The following is a 26246-nucleotide window of genomic DNA, read 5'->3' as shown; positions in this document are numbered from 1 at the left end:
TTCTACTTTCATTATTTAAAAAATTTCTTCTGAAAAAGAAAGATACTAATTCCTACAATGACAGCACTACCGACAAGTAGGAGCAGCACTTTATTTTCTGCCAAACATTTTCTGTTATGTAAATATAGGCGTTATGCATTTCTACAGGAATTCATTCTGTCTCTTAAGGAATGTAACAAAACTACTACTTGCCTCAGGATTTTGGTTGGAACTGAACATTTCAGCTTTCCATTAGCTATCATTAGTCAGTCACTGAATTTGGACAGTACTAATTTAAAAACCTCTTTACCCCATAATCCTAGCACTTTGGGAGGTCGAGTCAGGCGGATCACCTGAGGTCAGGAGTTTGACACCAGCCTGGCCAACATGGGGAAACCTTGTCTCTACTGAAAATACAAAAATTAGCCGGTCATGGCGGTGCACACCTGCAATTCCAGCTACTCGGGAGGCTGAAGCAGGGGAATCACTTGAACCCAAGAGGCAGAGGTTGCAGCGAGCCAAGATCGTGCCACTACACTCCAGCCTGGGTGACAGAGCAAAACTCTGTCTCAATAAATAAATACCAATAGAAAACTCTCCACAAGTTATTCAAAGCTGATGTTGAAAATTAGATATTTTATCTAGTCACGCTAAGTTAGGAAATTCTACACTATATAACCTTTTTAAATTATTTAAATGTATTTCTAAAACTGAAACATTTTCTTGGAGGCTAGGGCCCTGGTACACACCTCTGTATTCCTAATGCCAAGTGCAATGCCTAACACAGAGTGGGCATTCAACAAATACTTGGTAGCCTGAAATGTTGACACATTATCCCAGAAAGTGCCTTCAAAGGTCATTTTCCTCTAAGACCTTATGGATTGTTCAGAGTAAAGCATGTCTTAGAACCTAAATATAAAACTAACTGAACTAGAAGTAGATGAAATATAAATGCAGAAAAGGGCAATCAGGAAAATCTTCAGAAAAAGTATGGAAACAGATCAACTTTTTAGTACCTAATCACAATACTTCTTAATTATAATTAAGTACTACAGGGAGCCCTTGTAAGGGCATTAGTACATTTATTTGTCATTATATTCATTTTTATTTTACTTACGCTTTGGTGCTATGTTTTAATTCAGCAGATGATAGTTGAGGTAATAATGTTTGTCAGCATATCAGTGAGTTTTTATCATAATGTTTTTGACATCATTTTTTTGTTCCATAGTATTCGCTATGAAATTTTAAACTACATCTATTTTCCCCTTCAAGAAGTAAATATAGCTCATTGAACGCGCTTGCAGTTCTGGAGGTTTCTGTGTCTTTCTTTGTAGTCAGAGTTGGCCCTACACGCCAGCAACCATGTCGAAGGGACCTGCAGTTGGTATTGATCTTGACACCGCATACTCTTGTGTGGGTGTTTTCCAGCATGGAAAAGTAGAGATAATTGCCAATGATCAGGGAAACTGAACCATTCCAAGTTATGTCACCTTTACGAACACTGAATGATTGATCGGTGATGCCACAAAGAATCAAGCTGCAATGAACCCCACCAACATGGTTTTTGATGTCAAACATCTGATTGGATGCAGATTTGATGATGCTGTTGTCTAGTCTGATATGAAGCATTGGTCCTTCATGATGGTGAATGATGCTGGCAGGCCCAAGGTCCAAGTAGAATACAAGGGAGAGACCAAAGCTTCTATCCAGAGGAGGTGTCCTCTATGGTTCTGATAAAGATGAAGGAAATTGCAGAAGCCTACCTTGGGAAGACTGTTACCAATGCTGTGGTCACAGTGCTAGCTTACTTTAATGACTCTCAGCATCAGGCTACCAAAGATGTTGGAACTATTGCTGGTCTCAATGTACTTAGAATTATCAATGAGCCAATTGCTGCTGATATTGCTTACGGCTTAGACAAAAAGGTTGGAGCTGAAAGAAATGTGCTTATCTTTGACCTGGGAGGTGGCACTTTTGATGTGTCAATCCTCACTATTGAGGATGGAATCTTTGAAGTCAAATTTACAGCTGGAGACACCGACTTGGGTGGAGAAGACTTTGACAACTGAATTGTCAGCCATTTTATTGTTGAGTTCAAGCGCAAGCATAAGAAAGATATCAGTGAGAAGAAGAGAGCTGTAAGACGCCTCTGTACTGCTTGTGAACATGCTAAGCATACTCTCTCTTCCAGCACCCAGGTCAGTATTGAGATCGATTCTCTCTATGAATGAATCGACTTCTGTACATCAATTGCCTGTCCCTGATTTGAAGAATTGAATGCTGACCTGTTCCATGGCACCCTGGGCCCTGTAGAAAAAGCCATTCAAGATGCCAAACTACACAAGTCACAGATTCATGACATTGTCCTTATTGATGGTTCTACTCATATCCCCAAGATTCAGAAGCTTCTCCAAGATGTCTTCAACAGAAAACAACTGAATAAGAGCATCACCCTTGATGAAGCTGTTGCTTATGGTGCAGCTGTCCAGGCAGCCATCCTATCTGGAGACAAAACTAAAACATGTTCAAGATTTGCTGCTCTTGGATGTCAACCCTCTTTCCTTTGGTATTGAAACTGCTGGTGGAGTCATGATTGTCCTCATCAAGCACAGTACTACCATTCCTACCAAGCAGACACAGACCTTCTGACAGCCTATCTATTGTGACAACCAGCCTGGTGTGCTGATTCAGGTTTATGAAGGTGAGTGTGCTATGACCAAGAATGACAACCTGCTTGACAAGTTTGAACTCACAGGCATACCTTCTGCACACCATGGTGTTCCTCTGATTGAATTCACTTTTGACATTGATGCCAACGGCATCCTCAGTCTCTCTGCCGTGGACAAGTGTATAGGAAAAGAGAACAAGATTACTATCACTAATGACAAGGGTCCTTTGAGCAAGGAAGACATTGAATGTATGGTCCAGTAAGCTGAGAAATACAAAACTGAAGATAGGAGGTGTCATCCAAGAATTCACTTGAGTCCTATGCATTCCGCATGAAAGCAACTGTCAAAGATGAGAAGCTTCAAGGTAAGATTAATGATGAGGACAAACAGAACATTCTGGACAAGTGTAATGAAGTTATCAACTGGCTGGATAAGAGTCAGGCTGCCAAGAAGGAAGAATTTGAACATCAGCAGAAAGAGCTGGAGAAAGTCTGCAATCCCATCATTACCAAGCAGTACCAGAGTGCAGGAGGCATGCCAGGAGGAATGCCTGGGGGATTCCCTGGTGGTGGAGCTCCTCCCTCTGGTGGTGCTTCCTCAAGGCCCACCATTGAAGAGGTTGATTAATCTAACATAAATATAGATGTAGCATTGTTCCACACATTTAAAACATTGAAGGACCTAAATCTGTAGCAAATTCTGTGGCAGTTTTTAAAAGTTCACCTGCTGTAGTAGGTTACTGGGAATTCTCAATACTTGAATATGCAACATGTGCACAGGGGAGGGAAATAACATTGCACTTTATAAGCACTGTATTGTAAGTGGAAAATGCAACGTCTTAAATAAAACTACTTAAAATTGGCACAAAAATATATAATTTAACACTGTGTTAAGAATATATCTCTAAAAGTTACAGAGATCTAAGCACTTGCATTTTTTATAAATTATTAGTAGCAAAATGCAATCCTGAAGGTATAACTACAGTAAAATTGGGTTTCTCTATTTCCCTTCCAAGTTGGCTTGGCATTATGACTGTATATAGTAAGTATGAAAACAATCATCTACGTGGTAATTTGGGAGCTGGGAAAATATCCCATCTACTTTATTATAGTAATTTAAATTGTACCATTGTAAGCCCTATTCTTACCAATTGACTAGGGAGACATGTACCTCCTCTGAACTTCTTAACCACCTATTATTTACTCAATGCATTCCATCACTAGCACATAACCTCATGTTGTTCTTTTTTTATATATATAAATTTCTGCCTCCCACCAACACACACAAACACACATATGCATAACATAATTATATTATAAACTCCCTCATAAGCAGGGATTGGAACTATATATTATGACATCCCACTGTGTTTTGTTCAGTGCTGGCAAACAGCAGATACTCAATAAGTGTCTTTATATTGATTGTGGTTTGATACATGGGTTATAATAGTTTAACAATGATTTTTGTTTTCCTTGATCATTGTTAGAACATCTCTATCCTAGTGGCTTCTGGGTTCATAATAACTGCTTAAAGTGTTAAAGATGATGGAGTTTGGACACAGGGTGGGATGGGATGGGAAGCCTCTGGGTAAAATAAAGGTTTTAATTTCATTTAGATGTCTGCTTCAGAAGGGGTTTAGAAACCAAAGCTAAGTGCACAAAGTGAAAGGCATTTTGGAAATTATGTGGTTTATTTAATCAGTTTCTAAAGGAACTTGTTTAATTCTAGTTCCTGAATAGATTCTGTGGTTGCAGTAGTCTTATTTGCTGAGTAAAATATGTAATACAAAAAATATGCAATTGCAATTTTTGGAATAAATGCATCATATTGTTGAGCATAAATGATCTCCAAAATATCTGCTCAGTATCCCAAAGTGCACTGATAAACATAACTGTTATTCTTGATAAAAGGTATGATCCCATGGTATCTGAAAAATTGTCTATTTTTAGATTATTTAAGAGTCTGTATTCTAATTCAACCAAGATTACTTTAAAATTTAACTTTTGGAAAAATGACACATGAAATGTATTCGGCTATTCCCAATCACAATACGTTAGTTTGCTGTAATTCACACAGAGCTATTTTTTCATAGAGTTTCACTTATGAAACTGGCTCTTACTACAAAAATGAAGTATACCTTGTTGCAGTACTATTGCTTTATTATGAGATTTGAGTGGGGAGAAAGGCTAATATTTCTATCTTACTAATATTGTGTTTACCAGTTTTTCATTCTGATTTAAGATTCTTTCCATAAAACAAGTTATAATGGGAAAGGGGGAAAGAAGTTCTTGTGCACCTGATTTTCAGGGTAAGGAAAGTAAAAATGTTAAGCTCAGTTACTGAAAACAATTTTTACTTATTGCATATACCTGCTTAAGAAAGGCCTTAGAATAATCATACTTTGGAGACAAAATCAAATTTAGAGACATCTAACACAGTCCTCTCATTTCACAAATCAAAGGAGGCTCAAAGAAGCCAAGTGGCTGAACCTAGATCACACAGTTACTGGAAAAGCTGGAAATTGAACCTAGGCCTTCAATACTTTACCATCCCTTAGTATTAACCAACAGAAGGAAAATGTAAAAATGCAGAATGGTGAAATAGTTCACAAGAAAGAGTAATCCGCCAAGAGTCTGGTATCCCAAAGTAAATCCAAGTTACATTATTGATGATTTGCCTAATAATTTTATATCCCTACCAACTCTCCTCATTGACCTTGCCCCTTTCTAAATTTATTCTTTTCCCAGTTTCGGCTTTTGCTTCATGTCTTGGGCCTTAGGCTAACCTGGAATTACTAGCCTTTGTTGGACAAGACATGAGTAGGGCTGTTTCTTAAGCCAAAATCTATAGTGATTTCCCTTGATCCCATAAACGTGTACAAGTCTCCCCGATAATTAAAGTACTTCTTTGACTTTTTGCCTCCCTCTGAAAAATGTTTCCTCTCCTAAAGGTCAGAATCAAGCCCCGCCCCCCCCCCTCCCCGCCGCCCGCCCCACCACGACACACACACAAAAATCTAGTTTCATAAAAAACAAATGCAAAATGTGAACCTTGCTTGAAAACTAATTTAAATAAAGCAACTCATTTATATTCTAATTTGAGCCAATTATTAAAAGTGAATACAGATTAGGTAGTAGATGATATGAAGTAATCATTTTAACTTTATGTAGTAAAATCACTTTATGGTGTTATGTTTAAAATGTCATTATAATTCAAGGTGTATAAAGAAGTACTTAAAAGAACAGAACGTCCAGAATGACAACCTTGGTGAATTCTTTCTCTCGCAAAAGCTATAAAAATACTTGCAAAACTACAAAAATCAACTGTTTTAGAATCCTGAAAATTAACCAAAGGTACAGATTTGGCTTTAAACATATCCATTTAAAAACAGTCTACTGAACATCAGTTAAAACAGTGGGATCTATGTTGTTTTAACTTTGGGCTACCTTCATTCCCCTCTCACCACAGTAACAGAGCACAGTAACCAGCCAGTAGAGTGGGGACTGGTTTGTTTTGGAGCTTCATGTAAAGCCCCATCCTTAGAACACTTTCAATATTTCGGCAATATTTACAATAATTCCTTTGAAACACATTATTCACAGATGATTGGGCTATTTGTCCTGACTCTGAGTTTAGTTCTTCGGAAAAAGCCTTGTCTCCAGAGTTTTGAAAACAATAACATGAGGTGGATTTAATAACATTGCAGTTGCCTAAGCCTGTGAGCTCAGTTGTAACAAACAAGAAACTGGCTAAAAATTTAAAAGGAATACATCGGTAATGGGAAAAGGACCAACACAAGGGACTCTAAAGTGCTCCAACATATTTCAGGAAATCTAAAAGGCTGCACGAGTGTGTATGTCTGTACACATGCCCAAGAAAACTCAGAGAGGACACAAACAACTCATCTCTAGCTACCTTTGATGCTGGACTCAAGCAGGAAGTAAAAGCTAATATTGACTTGTAAATTCTCTGACATTTGAAGGTGCGACCTCCCACAAAAATCTCCTTGGAACAGGGTGGAAGAAATACTGGCTCAAAGCATTTAATAGAATATTCTGAACAATCATTGGCTGACTACAAACAATGTTGATTCAGGGGCAACTCTTAAGAAGTAAGGATTAAAAATAAAAGCAAATATCAAAGAAAAATGCTCTTCTTTTGAAAAGAAATACTGGCTCATAGCATTTAATAGAATATTCTGAACAATCATTGGCTGACTACAAACAATGCTGATTCAGGGGCAACTCTTAAGAAGTAAGGATTAAAAATAAAAGCAAATATCAAAGAAAAATGCTACCAGAGAAAATAGCAGCCACATATTGCAAGGAATACAGAATCTATAGAAGTATTCTAGGAAAGTAACTGAAGCAAGCAGCAATGAGGACAAAATCTCATAAACAACAATAAACACTACAGGTTGGGGTAGACCTGATTTCAAAGTCACTACAATATATTATTTAAAATGTCCGAGTTTCAACCAGAAATTTCAAGACATGCAAAGAAACGGAAAATATGCCAGGCATGGTGGTTCAAGCCTGTAATCCTAACACTTTGGGAGGCCAAGGTGAGTGAATCTCTTGAGGTCTGGAGTTCGAGACCAGTCTGACCCTGTCTCTACTAAAAATACAAGCCCTGTGAAACCCTGTCTCTACTAAAAATAGTGAAACCCTGTCTCTTCTAAAAATACAAACAATAGCCGGGTGTTGTGGCATGCACGTGTAATCTCAGTTGCTTGGGAGGCTGAGGCATGAGAATCACTTGAATCTGGGAGGCGGAGGTTGCAGTGAGCTGAGGTCACACCACTGCACTCGAGCCTGTGCAACAGAGTGAGACCCTATCTCAAAAAAAAAAAAAAGAAAGAAAGAAAGAAAGAAAGAAAAAAGGAGAAAAGAAACAGGAAAGTATGGCATATAGGCAGGAATTAAATAAGTCAATGAAAAGTGTGGAGAGGGGGCCTAGATGTTGGACATATCAGACAAGGAGTTTAAATCAGCTATATAAATATGTTTAAAGAACTAAAGAAGACTATCTTTAAAGAATTAAAGAAAACTATGATGATAATGCTCACTAAATAGAGAAAATCAGTAAAGAGATACAAATTAATTTAATATTTAAAAGAACAAGAATTCAGAAGTTGAAAAGTACAATAACTGAAATGGTAAATTCATTAAATAGGCTTAATAGAACATTTCAGAAGGCTGAAGAAAGAAACAATAAACTTGAAGATAAGTCAAAAGAGATTATCCCATCTGAAGAACAGAGAGAATAAAGGAAAATGAACAGAGCCTCAAAGGCCTGTGAAACACCATCAAATTATGCGTAATGGGAGTTCAGAAGGACAGGATAGAAAGATACAGAAAATATATTTAAAAAAAAATGGCTGAAATTTTCCCAAATTTGATAGAAAACACTAATTTACACATCAAAAAGCTCAATGAACACCAATTAGTATAAACTCAGGGATACACACCTAGATACTTCATAGTCAAAGAGTTGAAAGGCAATGACAAAGAGCAAATTCTGGAAAAAGCAAGACATAAATGACTCAACATATACAAAGGGACCCAAATAAGACTAACAGTTGACTTCATCAGAAGCTGTGAGAGCCAGAAAGCATTGGGATGACATATTTGAAGGGCTGATAGAAAAATATCGTCTACCAAGAATTCTATTCCCAGTAAAACTATCCCTTAAAAAAATGAAAGAGAAAGACATTTCCAAATAAAAAAATAGATAGAATTTGTAGTCCCCATACCTAACCTATATCTACCAAAGGGAATCTTTCAACTGAAATGAAAAGATAGATGGTAACTTGAATCCACATGAATGAAAACTGTTTTCTCTTTCCAAATGGTTTAAAAGACAAATCCATGAAAAAAAATCACACAAATATTTTGATGCATTATACTGCATCAAAATATAATTTGCATGACAATGATACAAAGAAAGGGGAGGAAATGGAAGTATATTGGAGCAATATGTCTACATAGTATTGAAGTTTAATGTTAATCTTAACAAGATTGTTTCAAATTAAGATATATATTATATATGGAGTGACTGAAAATTGGATAATGAAATTTTACTGTAATTAAAGTTGATGGTTGCCTAACATTGTGAATATGCTAAAAATCACTGAATTGTACACTTTAAAGGGTGAATTTTATGGTATAAGATATATATCTCAATTTTAAAAAGGAATAAAAAGGAATATTGTAAGCCCCAGAGCAAACACTAGTACTATTTTTAAGTAAATAACATAAAATAAAAACATAGTGAAAAAAATCCAAAAAGGAATTTAATGAATAATAATAACTACCTTACTTATGTTGTTATGCTTAACTGCTTGGCATCTAGCTGGAACCCAATATACTGTACCTATATCTATTATTGGCCTTATTTTTGTTATTGTTAGTGTATTCATAGCGTAAAATCATTTCCTCAAGGCCACAGCTTTGCTCTAGTAGTCATTGAATAAATAATAGCAATAGGTAAGAAAGTAAGGTGAGTCTAGGTTTAACTTTGCTGTTTCACTACTTTTTTCTTTATTTGTACTTTTATTTTTCTTATTAACTATCACCTTTGTGTACAGTTAAATTAACTGCTTTTTTTTTTTTTCCAAATAGTTTTAACACAAGTCTGAAGAAAACTGCAAGGGAACATGAGGTAAGGCTAGAAGCGTTATATGATGGCACTTGCAATCCGAAGCATCATATGATGGCACTTGCAATCCGAAGCATCATATGATGGCACTTGCAATCTCTCGTAAGATCTTTTGTTTACTTGAAAGTATAAATTGGACAGCTCTTAATTACATTGTTAGAATAGTTTACAACAGAATTAAGTACAGTCTTCAATTCACTACAGTTGCCGTCTTTTGTTTAGTCATTTACATAAGTAATTAAATAGAGCTTACAAATTATGTGTAAACAATATTATGACTCACTGAAAGTGAGACCTTTATGTGAATAACCCACAGTGAAAGCCAATTGAGTAATTTGTCATAGTAATACATGCTAAAAGGTTTATTTATGAAACACTGGCCTTCAAAAATTGCCTTAATATTTTTCAATGAAATAAGTTTGGGGAAGTGGCCACTTAATTTTCGTATTCCACTTAAATAAGAAGCTTACCTTACTCTGTTGTATTTAAACTGAGAAAATATATATTTATGTTATGTTGTATTATATTACATTATATTTGAACCAATATGCTACTTCCAGAACATTTGTTTTGGTACACGTGAAAATACATAATTTACATTTTTATATGCATAATATATTTTTCCTAGTAAATAGGGGTTTGGTTAAATGTCATACTAAAAATAATAATAACTTTAAAATTGTATAGAAAGTTAAAATTTACTAAATATTTTCACATTCAGCTTTTAATATTCACAAATACCTGTGAAGTAGATGCTAAGTGAGATATTGTAGGTTAAAATACTTATCAAGATAGATACACAATAAAAGTCATTTATAAAAGAGAATCTAGTTTGTAGAGATAATCAGTGACTTACCAAAATCAAAATACTAATATAACATTACTTGAGTCATTTGATCAAAAAGACTTAGTTAAAATAGAGTATTTCTTAGCCAGAATTAATGCTAAAGGCTATAAACTATCAAATTTAAATATGTATATGATTAGCTTATTAATGTTTAGCCTTTATATAATTTTCTATTGAACAATTTCCTTTTTAGTAGTAACAAAATTATACTATAATGTTTAGTGGAAATAATTTGTTATCTTTATTTTTTACTCCAATTGCCCTTCAACAGAACACCGAGGTTGATTACAACAGTTTATATGTGCCACTCACTGGTGAAATTTACACAGAGTTTATAATCAGGTTTATGAGGAATTGAAAATTAGAGACTTCACTTTCTTCCATCACAAGAAACACTTCAAACAACAGAGAATTTACTTTTCATTACACATTTCATTTATTTATTTTATATATTGTTATATATATTTAATTTATATATGCCATTATACATATTTTATATACCTTCTACTTTGAATATATTTTCGTACAAAATTAAATACATAATAGTTTCAGCTATTAGTTTAATAGAACATAGTCAGCTTTGTCCTTTGTACTTGCTCTTAAAATAGTAAATCCAGAAACTTTTTCCTCCCTATCAATATAAAGGAGCTATTAAGCTAAGATGGGGTTAAAGTAAAATATGGGGTATAAGATGGGGTTAAAGGAAAATAGAAAATGAATAAGTGCTTAATGAATATCAAATGCCTCTAAATTAATTTCCCTTGAAAGTTTTGTTCTACAGAATTTTGAGGAGAAAATGGGTTTTTTCTTAGCCAGTGCAGGCTTTTGGATTCGAAGAACGAATTTGATCTAGAATAAGGAAACCTCTTACTCTGCAGAAGACAGCCTGATCTAATTCTCCCACGTGTACTCTAAGTACTAACTCAGAATTCTCTTTCTTCTTTATTCTAAATAGGGTTCTAAATAGGATTTTAAAAATCCACATTTATCATGATCTTACAATCACATAAAAAACAACAATATAAAATCTTCAGTGGCTTGGCTAATTTGCAATTGTACATGCTCCCATAGAAACTCTTGTATATCCCTTAACATGTTACTACAGAATAAAAATAGAAATAAACAGGATGAAAATAAAAATTCTATCTCCAATATCTGTGTTACTAAATATTTCTCAGTGAAAAGAACTCCATTAGAAAATCAATCTCATTCAAACTTGTCTTGTTGATGTTTTTCCTTTAAAAGAAACAATGGCATTGGGTCACGGGAAAACTTACTTCATTAAGTTTAATTTGGGGACTTAATGTTATGTGAACATTGAGTAAGCATCTTTTCTTTACTATATTTTGAATGCAGAACAACTAGATAGCAAAGATTTTAGATTTTTGATAGGTTTTATTTGCAACACAAAACAAACTTCAGCACACAAGGAATATGGAAATTTGACTAAAAAGGAAAAGAAAGAAATTAACTTTTAGTGATTAGTCCAATGATCCTTTTACTATACAGTTCAAGCACTCTATTAGGAGTACATACAGAAAAACATGAACAATTAAGATCCGTAGTTGTAATATATTCTATTCAGCATATGAAAGACACCTTTCAAGATTGAGTTACTGCCCTTTAAGATAAAGGCTAAGTAGGCTATTCTTATTCATTGCATAATGCTTAAGAGTGAGGATTATGGGTATATAGTCCATTCATTCTAAGCAAAGTTTCTTTTATGTTCACTTAGATGACAACAAGGGTAAAAGGTCTTCTGAGTATTAAAATAATGTATAATTAATGAGTAGGTTTTTCATCTATGATCTCTTGCTGAGACTAACCAAACTGATTATAAAGATCATAGGAACATAGAAGCACATATGAAATTAACACTATTGTATGAAATAGAAATTCTTATTTTCATCTCCCTATCATTGACAAAAGCACTAAACTACCTTCATAATGATACTTTCAGATTTTGAGTAACTTGTTCAAAGTGGCATAACTAGGTATCTTAATTATAGAATCTTAAGACATAAAAGATGACCTCAAAAAAAAACAGGCCGGGCGCGGTGGCTCAAGCCTGTAATCCCAGCACTTTGGGAGGCCGAGACGGGCGGATCATGAGGTCAGGAGATCGAGACCATCCTGGCTAACACGGCGAAACCCCGTCTCTACTAAAAACACAAAAAATTAGCCGGGCGTGGTGGCGGCGCCTGTAGTCCCAGCTACTCGGGAGGCTGAGGCAGGAGAATGGCGGGAACCCGGGAGGCAGAGCTTGCAGTGAGCTGAGATCCGGCCACTGCACTCCAGCCTGGGCGACAGAGCGAGACTCCGCCTCAAAAAAAAAAAAAAAAAAAGAAAAAAATCTAGTTCAAGCTCTTATACCAGGCATAAATTCCTTGCATAACGACTAGTGATGGCTGGTGGTGTCCTCTCTTTGAAAGACAGAGCTTTTATTGAACCCTAAGCTGATTCTTTGTGTATCTTTTACCATTTTTCTTGCTTTTATCTTTGGAAGTATATGAGCATGAAAATCGTTCAAGTCTTTGAAGATATATCGTGACCCCTCCCATTTCTCCTTAATTCCACTTCTAATCACAAGACAGCAGAGGCATTACAATCTGGGCCTTCAAACTGTCGTAGGCAGGTATTAATAGAGTCTCAACTGAACTGAAATAAAATTATTTTGAGTAAAGCTATAGTTCTAAAACAGTGTGTATCAGTTAGGACCATGTACAGTACTAATAAGTGTCCAATAACTATTAACTATTAGTATTATGGTAAGGCTTGGAGAAATTACCCTTAAATATACAAAAGACTATTTCCTTAGTTAGGTTACTCTGTGTCTCTAGAGCCATATCAAGACATCAAGCAAGAATCAACATTTGTTGTTGTTGTTGCTGTTGTTGTAGTTTTTCAGGAACACAGTATGTTCAACATTTTCGTAAGTCGGTGGCAGAAATAGCACTCTGGCTAGCTGGGAGAATAGTACCTTTAATACCAGTGATGTGAGGATGGATATTAGCCTTTTGTGGCCCTAAAATGAGGTAAAATTGTATACCTCAATTTCCCTCAGCTGTAAAGCGGGAAAAATACTTATACGTTGGTTGTGTTGATTGAATAAGATAAATGGACAGAGTGAGTGTTCACTTAAAGTTAGCTATTATAATACTTGTTATAATTGTTTCCTTCACCACCATCATTGAATCCAGTTAAAAGGCTCTTGGGATAGACATACAGGCTTTGAGGGAAAAGTCCATGAAGTAAGGCCTGAGAACTTAGCTCTCTAGGAATTGGCACATTAGTAGACGATATAAAAATCATTGAAAGTTTCCAAGTCTGGGCATGGTGGCTCATGCTTGTATTCTCAGCACTTTGTGAAGCTGAGGTGGGTAGATTGCTGTAGCCCAGGAGCTCACGACCAGCCTGGGCAACATAGTGAAACTCTGTCAACAGAAAGAAAGGAAAGGGAAAGGAAAGGAAGAAAGAAAGAAAGAGAAAGGAAAGGAAAGGAAAGGAGAAAAGAAAAGAAGAAAGGAAAGAGAGAGAAGGAAGGAAGGAAGAAGGAAAGAAGGAAGGAGGGTGGGAGGGAAGGAAGGAAGGAAAGAAGGAAGGAAGGAAAGAAGAAAGAAAGAAAGAAAGAAAGAAAGAAAGAAAGAAAGAAAGAAAGAAAGAAAGAAAGAAAGAAAGAAAGAAAGAGAAAGAAGAAAGAAAAGAAAGATAAAAAGAAAGGAAAGAGAGAGAAGGAAGGAAGGAGGGAGGGAAGGAAGGAAGAAGAGAGAAAGAAGGAAGGAAGAAAAAGAAAGAAAAAAAGAAAGAAAAAAGAAAGAGAGAGAAAGAAAGAAAGAAAGAAAGAAAGAAAGAAAGAAAGAAAGAAAGAAAGAAAGAAAGAAAGAAAGAATTCCATGAATGAATGAGATTTAAGAAGAAAAAGAAAAAATGAGGAGAATCTTCAAATCACCAGAACTGGACACTACAGAGGGAACTCTAATCTTTCTCGAGAAGACAGAGGACGTCTCCTCTTAAGGAAGAAAACGTAGGAGGTGCGTCCCATAGTTGGCAGTAGAATAGTGATAGCATTTAAACTTTTGGTGCGTTGTTTTATGTATTAAATAGGGATAGTACATGTATAATACTTGGAACAATGTCTGGCCCTGAGCAAAAACTCAGATGTTGGCCGTTATTATGTAACTTTGACAGTGCTGCCTATCTGCCTGTAGTGAAATTATTTTTGCAACCAGAACTGGAATGTTAACTAAAATTACATTATTTATTTATTTTGTGCGTTTATTGGAGAATTAAACAAGTAATTAAATATGTAAAAGTCGTGCATTTCTTTTTTTTTTTTTTTTTGAGACGGAGTTTCACTCTCCTTGCCCCCAGGCTGGAGTGTAATGGTGAGATCTCGGCTAACCGCAACTTCCGCCTCCTAGGTTCAAGCGGTTCTCCTGCCTCAGCCTCCTGAGAAACTGGGATTACAGGCATGCGCCACCACACCCAGCTAATTTTGTATTTTTAGTAAAGACAGGGTTTCTTCATGTTGGTCAGGCTGGTCTCGAACTCCCAACCTCAGGTGATCTGCCCACCTCGGCCTCCCAAAGTGCTGGGGTTACAGGCATGAGCCACTGCACCCAGCCAAAGTTGTACATTTCTAATGAGGATGGAAGAGAGAAAGAGCAAAGGATAACCAGAGGTAGAAGACTCTAGATATAAAAACAAAAATCAGGACCTCTAGACTATATTCTTCAATATATGTCATTACAATTTAAATGTACTGATGCCATTATTCTTTTTGTATTTAGAACGGAAACTTACCCGGTAAAGAAATTGTTTTCTCTAGGATAAAGAGCCCGAGGTGAAGTGATTAAGGATATTGTTAAAGGGAAAGGGGATATTGGGAGAAGACATTTCAACCCCAAAGTAATGATTCACAGGTGAAGATGTGTAGGCCTGGGAATTTCCAAGAATATCACCTCATGAACTGATTTGCAAAGTGGAAAGAGGCCTTCATTTATCCATTTAAAAAAAAAAAAAAAAGACCAGATATAGGAGTAGATGCTAGGTATATACAAATACACGAGGCTGATAAGTTACCTGTTAAGCTTTTCAGAGGGATGTTTTTTTGGGTGAATGCCTGAGGACAGGAATTAAGGTATCAGTGTACAGACTCAAGATCAGCCCTGTGGAATATGTAAGCCCTGTGGATGATAACCATAAGTAACAAAGAAAGATAAAACAGAGATAGTTGTTTTACAGAGGGACTTTGTGAAGGGGACAGGGACGAGTATTGCTTTATCAATGTTTAGATAACAAAATGTGCCACAGTTATAAAGGGGCATTTTCCTAATTTATGCGAGGAGCACAGCTAAGTACAATGAAGACTGACGCAAATGCAGCACACGTGGTATCTTGAGGGTTTGTAGATTTGGCAGTCCCGGGTGACAGCACTCTGGAGAGGTAACCAGCATTCTCATGGAAGGCACCAGTGGTGAAATGGCAAAGCGTCAGCAGAGACCACAATGCCTGGTGGGAGACTGTGGATGCCCAACAGACATGGCGGTACTCAGCAGATGCCGAGCAAATGATGATGGATACCCAGTGGCAGATGATGAATGCCCTGTGGGAGATGACGAATGCCAAATGGGAGATGATGGATGCCCAGTGGTAGATGATGGATGCCCAGCAGATACTATGAATGATGGCAGGTGATGGTAGATACATGTGTGCTCCATGAAAGCCCAGAATAATTGCAGCAGTGCATGATGAAAATTGATTTGCTCATGATCACATGAGAGAACCCCTGGGGACTTCTAGAAGTACTTAGGGGAAAATGAGTGTACTTTTTCTAGAGGGCTAGAGGACCTTTGTTAGCACAGGGGATAACAAGCCTGTGAATGAGGAGTATCAACATGAAAGCTATCTCTTCTGTGCTCACAGCTGTGATGCCCGTCACAAATGTGAACACTTTTAGGGACCAGGTAGGTAATATCTGTGGGTAGGACAGCTGGGTATAAGAAGATGGGGAGTGGTAGAAAACATAGCAAAGTTGGAACTCACTCTTAAAGTGTATTCAAATTATAAAGTTTAAAAATGTTTGGCTAGGCCAAAACAAAATTTACCTGCAGGCAAAATTCAGCCAAAGAGCCACTATAACAATATGTTCCAATGCCCTAGGGCTTAATATGTCACCTATCTAGGGATGTGGTACCACCTTTATGCACACAAGAAAATTGTTTCACTTTGAGAATGAACTCTAGTTATACAAATGCTGGAGGTATTTAATATATATGAGATGATTATCTTCTGCCATTCATTAACCAATTCGAAGAAATCAGGGAGATTTTATTTATTACACGTTTATTTTCATAAACTGTATATGTTTCCAGAACATTTAGGACAACTTGGACTCCAGTGAATAACTTTTGATGAAGTCCCTGAAAATCCCCAGGGATGACAGTGGAAAATATGATGGATCTATACTTTCTAGATCTATTCCCAAACCCTCTTGCCCAAATGTAGTTCTGGTCTAGGTTTGACATATCTATATTTTACAAAAAGACATAAATCTCTAGCAAAGGGGGTTCAGATTAAGGCATTCTTCAAAATAAATGAAGACAAAATTACAAAATCCAGGAAGATTTATAAGCATATATTCCATTTTAATGGAATAATTAAATTTCAAAAATAATTCACTGTCATACATATATATCTAGAAAACCATATATATGTATATACACATATATATGTAGAGAGAGAGATAGAGACTAAGAGAGACAGAAAGACAGAGAAAGAGTAATTTTTGGGTGGGAGGGTGTCTTATTTAGCAGTTATATGTTTTAATGTAGTTATTCATTAAAGGAACATTCTAAGTGACATATAACATGAAGAAATGACTACAAACAAGGGTTTTGGAGTTTTTTAGGCCTGCGCTTAATAATCAGTTGTGTTACTTAAAAGTTCTAAGGTCTTGGACACCTTACTTATCTCTTCTATACGTTACTTTCCTTTATTAAAATATGAAAAAATAGATAATACACATTCCTTTGAAAGAGTTTGGAAGAGTTAAATGAGTTAACATGTGCGAAATTCTTCACAGAATGCCTGGGGATATAGTATATTCTCAGTTAATGATAATTATTTTTAATGTAAAGATGAAATGGGTTGATTGTAGTTTAGGGCTTTACAAAGTTACTAGTCAACAATTTTAGTTCTCTCCCTTCCAGTCCTCAAATCCTTCCAAATTCCAATTAACATACTTAACCGGTTGGTTAGTTTCCTTTTTACATGGATAATTTTATATTTTGATAAAAACCAACCCTTTTACAACCTCCACAGGAATTTTAGCTAACAGACTTATTTCTGATTCACAGGTTTTTTGACTCAGGTGAACAGAAAACCAAGCCTAATACATTTACATTCTCAGAGGATTCAAACTATTTAAGTAATTATTACTACTAGCCCTAACTTAGAAAGATAAGCAAAAAACTAAAGAATTTTAAATATGTAAAACTTACATCAGTGTTTACTTGCTTTAGTTCATTAACATGGCTGTAATTACATTATGTAATTTTCAATTTCTGAAAGCACCTCCTCTAATTAAGAAAAAAAATGCGCCTAAAATGGATAATGCATTTCCATAACAAAGTAACCTAAAATCCACTTCTGGCACAGATGTTTGATTGCATGGGTTGCATACTAGTAACAAAGTGAGAAACCTGTGTCTCCCACATCCTCTGTATGTCTAGTTTGGTTGAAGTGTTGCTAACGAATTATAAATATGTTGTTGTCTGAAAAGAAATCATGGCTATTAGAAAGAGGATGTGGGTCAGATGTGATAACTCATGTCTGTAATTCCAGCAGTTTGGGAGGCTGAGGCAGGAGGAGTGCTTGAGCCCAGGACTTAGAGACCAACCTGGGCAACAGAGTGAGACCCTATCTCTACAAATAAATAATTTAAAAAATTAGCAGGGCATGGTGGCACGTGCCTGTTGTTCTAACTACTTTGGATACTGAGACAGGAGGATTGCCTAAGCCCAGGAGGTCAAGGCTGCAGTGAGCTGTGATTGTGCCACCACACTCCATCCTGGGTGACAGAGTAAGAATCTGTCTCAAAAAAGAAAAAAAAAAAGATATGGGGTTGTGTATTTCCACTGTGGCAAATTAAATAACACATATGAAAGCATCATGAGTGCTCAATAGCAGATATTTTATGATAATGTCTAGATAAAGAATCAGAAGTTCAAGAACGGACTCCGTGTACTTGTATAAGTTAATTCAATTGCTTTGAAAAAAGAAATTACTTTCATATGGTAGCCGCAAATATTGGTGGGCAAAAATTACCCAAGAAGAAGGCTATAGAAACTTGCTGGAGAACCCTTCCTTTGTGGAACATCCATTTCAAAACCATATAGAAATGTATAATAATAATAATAAATTGCAGTTTAATCCTGCAAAGCTACATAGATTGTCAAGTATGTGATTTAAATAGTTAACATTTCTTTTTGCCTCTTGCTTTTTGATTATTACTGGAAAGGGTATTTTTTCCAGTGGCTTCCCTCTCCTTACTCTGAATATATCTGTGTCTTATAAATGACTGCCAATTTCCAAAGTGAGGGTGCCATCTAGATCTTTGTTACTGTCTTGCCTCTACTTTTCCAGCTAGATAGTAAACTCCTTGAATGCATGTCTGTTTTCTGTTCCTGCTGTATCATATCATTTAATATGCCACCTAATCTATAGTGAGTGGTCAAAACAGATTAATGAATGGTGTTGACTTGATTCCGATTGAATCTGAGTTGATAGTAATGCAGTGGGTTGAGTAGAGCCACAGATGGGGAATAAAGTGGTAATTTCCAGTGTTCAGTAAGTGTGTGGGGAAATTGTTACTCCACGAAGTGTGAGAAACAGAGATCAGATCCTGGAACAAGCAAGTACCAGAGAGCATGACTCCATTCCGCTCATCAATGAGTTTGCACAAAGCACTAAAAATCCAAAAAACAACTCACGGAGTTGAGATTGACGAATTGGGGCCCCGTGGAAAGTTAAATATGACGTGAATATTTGGAAACTTGGTAAAGAAAATTTAGGACAAGGATTATTTTAAACTTACAAGGTCTATATTTAGGTTACTTTTTTTTTTTTTTGAGACGGAGTCTCGCTCTGTTGCCCAGGCTGGAGTCCGGTGACCGGATCTCAGCTCACTGCAAGCTCCGCCTCCCAGGTTCACGCCATTCTCCTGCCTCAGCCTCCCGAGTAGCTGGGACTACAGGCGTCCACCACCTCGCCCGGCTAGTTTTTTGTATTTTTTAGTAGAGACGGGGTTTCACCATGTTAGCCAGGATGGTCTCGATCTCCTAACTTCGTGATCTGCCCGTCTCCGCCTCCCAAAGTGCTGGGATTACAGGCTTGAGCCACCACGCCTGGCCAGGTTACATTTTTAAGCCAAATTTTCATTTAATATTTTTAAAGATGCAATTTATATGCCAAGGCAGTTAAGTTTTAAACATATAATTTTAATATGTATATATAGACACGTTTTAATTTTAAATAAGCCTGGAGTAGATTGAGTCTAAACCTTACAATGTATTACTAGCAGAGCGACCACAAAATTAGAAAGAATAAATGAAGATCTGATAAACTAAGCAGCCTGATGTCTTCTCTGAGCACAAAGATACTCATGATAGTAAGTTACCAGACCAATCTAATGGAAGCTGCAGAAGAGGAGGATGGTTGAGATGGAAGATACACTTATTTTTCAAGGGGAGAAAAGGATAGGAATCGAGACAACTGATCTGAAAAGTTTGACATGCAACTAGATTAGCCCTAGGAATATAAAAGAGGAAATTTAATTTGAACTGTAGGCATGAGGAAGCTGTGAGCTGATTTGTTCCAATTTAGTCACGGTAAATATATGTAAACCTGAACATGAGTATTTTTTATTCCTACTATTGAAAAACGCAGGGTGTAATTTTTGTGAAAATAAATTCTTTTTGTGCAAGAACATGGGAGAAAACTGCCACTGTTATGTGAATGATAAAAAAATTGTAATCTGGGTTCCTTAATAGGGTTCTATACACCTAAGGTTAAAATATCTATTATCAGGCAAAACAAAAGTGGGAGGAGGATATAGTTCAAAAAGAAGATTTAATAATTATTTTGCACATTGTGATGGAATTTTTAACATGGGGGAATAAGTCCGAATGTCTGTGCCTGGATGTAACTCTTACCTCTGTATCAGTACTGATTTTGATTTAATGTGTTCTTTTTTCTCCATTGGTGATTTGCTTGTTAATGAAGCATTAATTTGTTTAGTAATATTTGTGCTTCTTCTGTTTTGTTTAGGGTGGCTGGCATAGAAGGCTTATATAACTTGAAAATCTCAGAAAAAAACATATATTTTTGAAAGACCTAATAGATAACAAAACATCTTTTCTTTTTAGAGACAGGTTCTCATTCTGTTGCCCAGGCTGGAGTGTAGAGGCATGATCATAGGCCACTGCAGCCTCAATTCCCAGGCTCAACCCATCCTCCCACCTCAGCCTCCTAAGTAGCTGGGACTACTGGCATGCCACTATGCTTGGCTATTTTTTAATTGTTTTGTGGAGACAGAGGTCTAACTATGTTGCCCAGGCTGTTCCCAAATTTTGGTCTCAGATGGTTCTCCTGTCTCGGCCTCCCAAACCTCTGAGATTACAGGCATGAGCCACCACGCCCAGCCAGATAACAAACACGTTTAAGTTTGACATTCATCATTATTGTAAACTTTTATTTCCTTTTAAGACGTAAATATTGGTGTTTAAAAAGAAAATGAACTGAAATAACATATTGTCTTTTCCAATGAACAAAATAAATGTGATAATATTCAATTTGTACATTGATTTGAATAAATTGGTGTAATTTCACTGTGTATGTGTGTGGTCATTATTATTAAAACTTAGAGTAGCAAATCTGAGGGAAAAGAGGCATAGGATTACATAATATGTGGCTGGGCAAAGGCTTATTTCTGTGTGTGTGTGTGTGTGTGTGTGTGTGTGTGTGTGTGTATGTGTGTTTGTGTTTTTTAAGGTTTTATTACTCTTAACCTTACAATGTTGAGAACACACATCTGCCTCTTTACAGGTATCTTAGTAGGCTGGCAAGAAGTAGAGAGGGCAAGGGCGATTGGTTTCCTAATATGCGTTAATAGAAATATTTAGGCTAGGTATTGTTTTTGTTAAATAATAAAATGATGATTGCAAATTGAAATTGTAGAATATAACATAACCCTGTTAGCAAAATTTGAACTAAACACATTTGAACTATTTAATACCCACATATTGGTCACTTTAAGCAGACGAGGAAATAAATTATGTTAGTGAATATAAACCTTCAGAGATTTTAGTTTTTATTGGGTGGCTTTTTGGAGCGCTATCACTATAGAATTTCAAGCTGAGTTCACAGGCACAGAGTGTCTAGTTTACCTGAATGATTTGGGTACTTGTTTGGCCGCAGTAGAATTTACAAAAGAAAGGTAAAGACTTGGCCTTATACATTTTGGAGTTTTCCTGTTTTTTGTTTGTTTGTTTTGTCTTGTTTGTTTGTGTCATTACGTTTTTGAAGATTATGAAGTTGTGGCTAAACTGGTGACAAAAAATTAAAATTCTATTGAAATTATGCAAGACGTGATTGAAATATAAATTTGGAGTTGCTGGTGCTGTGGCAGTCTATGGAATATTATTTAGAGAAAATAGGGTTTTCTTTTCATGATCTAATTGAAAACTGAGTTAATCTATAATAGAATGATGACAAGGACAATTTACTCCAGTAGTTTTTTAAATTTTAATAACCTTAGTTATAAACTTTTTCCTCACTGAAGGATGTAATTTCTAAAGTAGTAGCAATTTGTATATAGATATCTATTTTTTGCTACCAGCATTTAAATAATATATTACAAATATATGTATTATTACACATTTTTATATTTTCTATATATTATTCCTCACTAGAGAGATGGAAGTTCCAGGTCTTAGTATAAAATGAGTCTGAATTGCTTCACAACTTATATATGCCTTATATATACATATTCTAATTAAAATTTTTATTTAAAGATAAGTGTAGATTGACATGCAGTTAGTTGCAAGAAATGATGCTGAGAAATCACATGTGCCCTTTTCTCACTTCCCTGCAATGGTAACATCTTGCAAAATTATAATAAAATAGCACAACCAAGATATTGACATTGATATAGCCAGGATGGCAGAACATTAATATCACCATTTGGATTTATCCTGCTGGCCTTTTATAACCACACCCACTTTCATTCTCTGCTTCCTATCCTTAAACCCTGAAAAGCATTAATGTGGTCTCTATTTCTATAATTTTGTCATAGAAAGACTTACAAATGGAAGCATACAGTGTATCATGTTTTGGGATTGGCACTTTTCACTCAGCGTAATTCTCTGGAGAATCATCTTGATTGTCGCAAGAATCAATAGTTCTTTCCTTTTTATTGCTGAGTGGTATTCCATGGTATGGATGTACCAGTTTGTTCACCCGTTAAATGTTGTTTCCAGTTTAGGGCTATTATGAATCAAGTTGCTATAAACATCAGTGGACAGGTTTTCGTGTAAATATAAATCTTCATTTCTCTGGGATAAATGCCCAGGAGTGCAACTGTTGGATTGCATGTTAGTTGTTTGTTTAGGTTTGTAATTGTGGGGAAAAGAAAGAGAGATCAGACTGTTACTGTGTCTATATAGAAAGAAGTAGACATAAGAGACTCCATTTTGTTCTGGATTTGAGATGCTGTTAATCTGTGACCCTACCCCCAACCCTGTCCTTGCAAGAGACATGTGCTGTGGTGACTCAAGGTTTAACGGATTTTGGGCTGTGCAGGATGTGCTTTGTTAAACAAGTGCCTAAAGGCAGTATGCTGGTCAAAAGTCATCACCATTCTCTTAATCTCAAGTACCCAGGGACACATACACTGCCAAAGGTCGCAGAGACCTCTGCCTAGGAAAGCTAGGTATTGTCCAAGGTTTCCCCCCATGTGATAGTCTGAAATATGGCCTCGTGGGAAGGGAAAGACCTAATCGTCCCCCAGCCTGACACCCGTGAAGGGTCTGGCTGAGGAGGACTAGTATAAGAGGAAAGAAGGCCTCTTGGCAGTTGAGATAGAGAAAAGCATCTGTCTCCTGCCTGTCCCTAGGCAATGGAACATCTCGGTGTAAAACCTGATTGTATGTTCTGTTTACTGAGAAAGGAGAAAACCGCCTTAGGGCTGAAGGTGGGATGTGCTAGCGGCAATGCTGCCCTTTATGCACTAAAAAGGTTTATGGAGATGTTTGCATATGCATATTAAGGCACAGCAATTTTCCTTAAACTTATTCATGTCACAGAGATCTTTATTCATATGTCTTACCGCTGACCTTCTCCCTACTATGATCCTATTATCCTGCCACTTCCCTTTTTCTAAGATGGTAAAGATAATGATCAATAAATACTGAGGGAACTCAGAAACCAGTGCTGGTGCGGGTCATCTGTATGCTGGGCGCCGGTCCCCTGGGCCCACTTTTTCTTTCTCTATACTTTGTCTCTGTGTCTCATTTCTTTTCTCAAGTCTCTTGTTCCACCTAACGAGAAACGCCCACAGGGGTGGAGGGACAGGCCACCCCGTCATGTAATAAACTGCCAAAGTGTTTTCCAAAGCTGCTGTCCCATTTTACATTCCCACCAGCAATGTATGAATGATCCAGTTTCTCCACATCCTTGACATTTAGCTTTGTCACTAATTTTTATTCCAGCCATTCCGATAGATATGGAGTAGTATCTCATTGTGATTTTGTGGGAGGAGTGTTTTGTTTTGTTTTTTGAGATAAGGTCTTGCTCTGTTGCTCAGGTTGGAGTGTAGTGGTTTGATCACAGTTCACTGCAATCTTAAACTCGTGGACTCAAGCAATCCTCCTGCCTCAGCCTCCCAAGTAGTTGGGACTACAGGCACACACCACCACATTCAGCTATTTTTTTTTTTTTAAGTTTTTTGTGGACATAGACTCTTGTAATGTTGCCCAGGCTGTCCTCAAACTGCTGGCCTCATGTGATCTTCTTAAAGTTTTGAGATTTACAAAACCTCATTGTGGTTTAAATTTGCATTTCCTTAATGTCTAATAACTGATGTCAAACATCTTTTATATTCTGTGCAATGAAATGTCTTTTCAGGTCTTTTGCTCATTATCTAAATAAAATTTTATTTTTTTCTGTTGAAATTTGAGAATTCTTTATATGTTCTATATACTAGTTGCAGTAGGGTGAACCCCCCCAAAAATAGCCATGTCCTAATGCCTGGAACCTTTGAATGTTACCTCATATGGCAATAAAGATGAGTCTTTGCAGAGCTAATTAAGTTAAGGATCTTGAGATAAAGAGATTATTCTGGATTATGTAAGTGGGCCCTGAATACAATCACTTGTATCCTCAGAGAAGGGCAGCAGAGGGAGATTTCAAAAAGATGAGAAGAAGTCAATGTGATCACAGAGATAGAGAAGGGAATGATGTGGCCACAAGCTAAGGAATGCCAGTAGTCACCAGAATCTAAAACTCCCAAAGAAAGGATATTCTCCTAGAATCTCTGGAAGGAGGTAGCATGACCTTGCAGACAAGTTGATTTCAGCCTAATAGTACTCATTTCAGATTTTTGACCTCCAGAACTGGGAGAGTATAAATTTCCGTGTTTTGTTTGTTTGTTTGTTTTTCAGATGAAGTCTCGCTCTTGTCCCCCAGGCTGGAGTGCAATGGCGCGATCTTGGCTCACTGCAACCTCTGCCTCCTGAGTTCAAGCAATTCTCCTGTCTCAGCCTCCCAAGTAGCTGGGATTACAGGCGCCTGCCATCACACCTGGCTAATTTCTGTATTTTTAGTAGAGACAGGGTTTCACCATGTTGGCCAGGTTGGTCTCGAACTCCTGACCTCAGGTGATCCACCCGCCTCAGCCTCCCAAAGTGCTGGGATTACAGGCATGAGCCACTGTGCCCAGTCACTTCTGTGGTTTTAAGCCACTAAGTTTGTGGAATTTTTTTACAGCAGGTATAGGAAACGAATACATTCTTCTTTTATTGGATATATGATTTACAAATATAACTCCTTTAAAGGGCCCTTTTGCGAGCAAAAGTTTTTCATTTTGATAAAGTCTAATTTACACATTTTTAAATTTTATGGATTGGGCTTTTGCTGTCAAATCTAAGAACTACCCCAAGCCCTAGATTCTGAAAATTTTGGTGTTTTTTTTTTTTTCTAAAATTTGTATAGTTTTACATTGTATTTTTAAGTCTATTATCTGTTTTAATTTTTGTATAAGGTATCAAGTTAGATCAAAGTTCATTTGTTTTTACCTATGGGAGACCACTTTCTTTGGTGCCATTTGTTCCTCTATTGAATTACTTTTGCACCTTTGTCAAAAATCAATTGGACATATTTATGTGGGTATATTTCTGAATTCTCTGTTCTGTTCCATTGATCTATGTGTCCCCTCCTCTGCCAATATGATATTGTCTTGATTACTGCAGCTGTCTTGTAATCCTTAATATCAGGTACAGTGATTCCTCTTACTTCATTCTTTTTCAAGGTCATTTTAGCTCTTCAAGGACCTACCTGTGTCTTTCTATATAAATTTTAAAACAAACTTGATAATGTCTTAAAATCCTTTTTGGAGTTTTGATAGGAATTACATTAAATGAATTTGAGAAGTGTTACCAGCTGAATTGTGTCCCCCTAAAATTCATATGTTGAAGTCCTAACCCTAGTACCTCAGAACGTGGCTGTATTTAGAGGCAGTGCCTTTAAAGAGGTAATTAAGCTAAAATGAGGTTATTAGGGTGGGCCCTAATCCAATATGACTGGTACCCTTTAAGAAGAAGAAAAGTGGACACGGTACTGAGGGAAGACCATGTGTAAGTCTCAAGAGGAAGATGGCCATCTACAAAGCCAAAGAGAAAGACCTTAGAAGAAAGAAATCCTACCGACACTTTGACCTCTGACTTCTAGCCTCCAAAACTGTGATAGAATAACTCTGTTGTTTAAGCTACCCAGTCTGTGGTAGTTTCCTATGGCAGCTCTACCAAACTAATAGA

General features: G+C 36.6%; 1 protein-coding gene and 1 pseudogene across 3 annotated transcripts in view; one reads left to right on the top strand and one right to left on the bottom strand.

Moving 5' to 3' along the window:
* HTR2C (5-hydroxytryptamine receptor 2C) overlaps window positions 1-26246 on the bottom strand; it is a 308792-nt gene that overhangs the window by 128445 nt on the left and 154101 nt on the right. The window lies entirely within an intron of this gene.
* Window positions 1342-3275, top strand: LOC112615649 (annotated as a pseudogene).

This window comes from Theropithecus gelada, chromosome X (genome assembly GCF_003255815.1).
Source record: "Theropithecus gelada isolate Dixy chromosome X, Tgel_1.0, whole genome shotgun sequence".
Lineage (NCBI taxonomy): Eukaryota > Metazoa > Chordata > Mammalia > Primates > Cercopithecidae > Theropithecus > Theropithecus gelada.
Note: the sequence above shows the minus strand (reverse complement) of the source record. Positions and strands in the feature narration are given on the sequence as shown.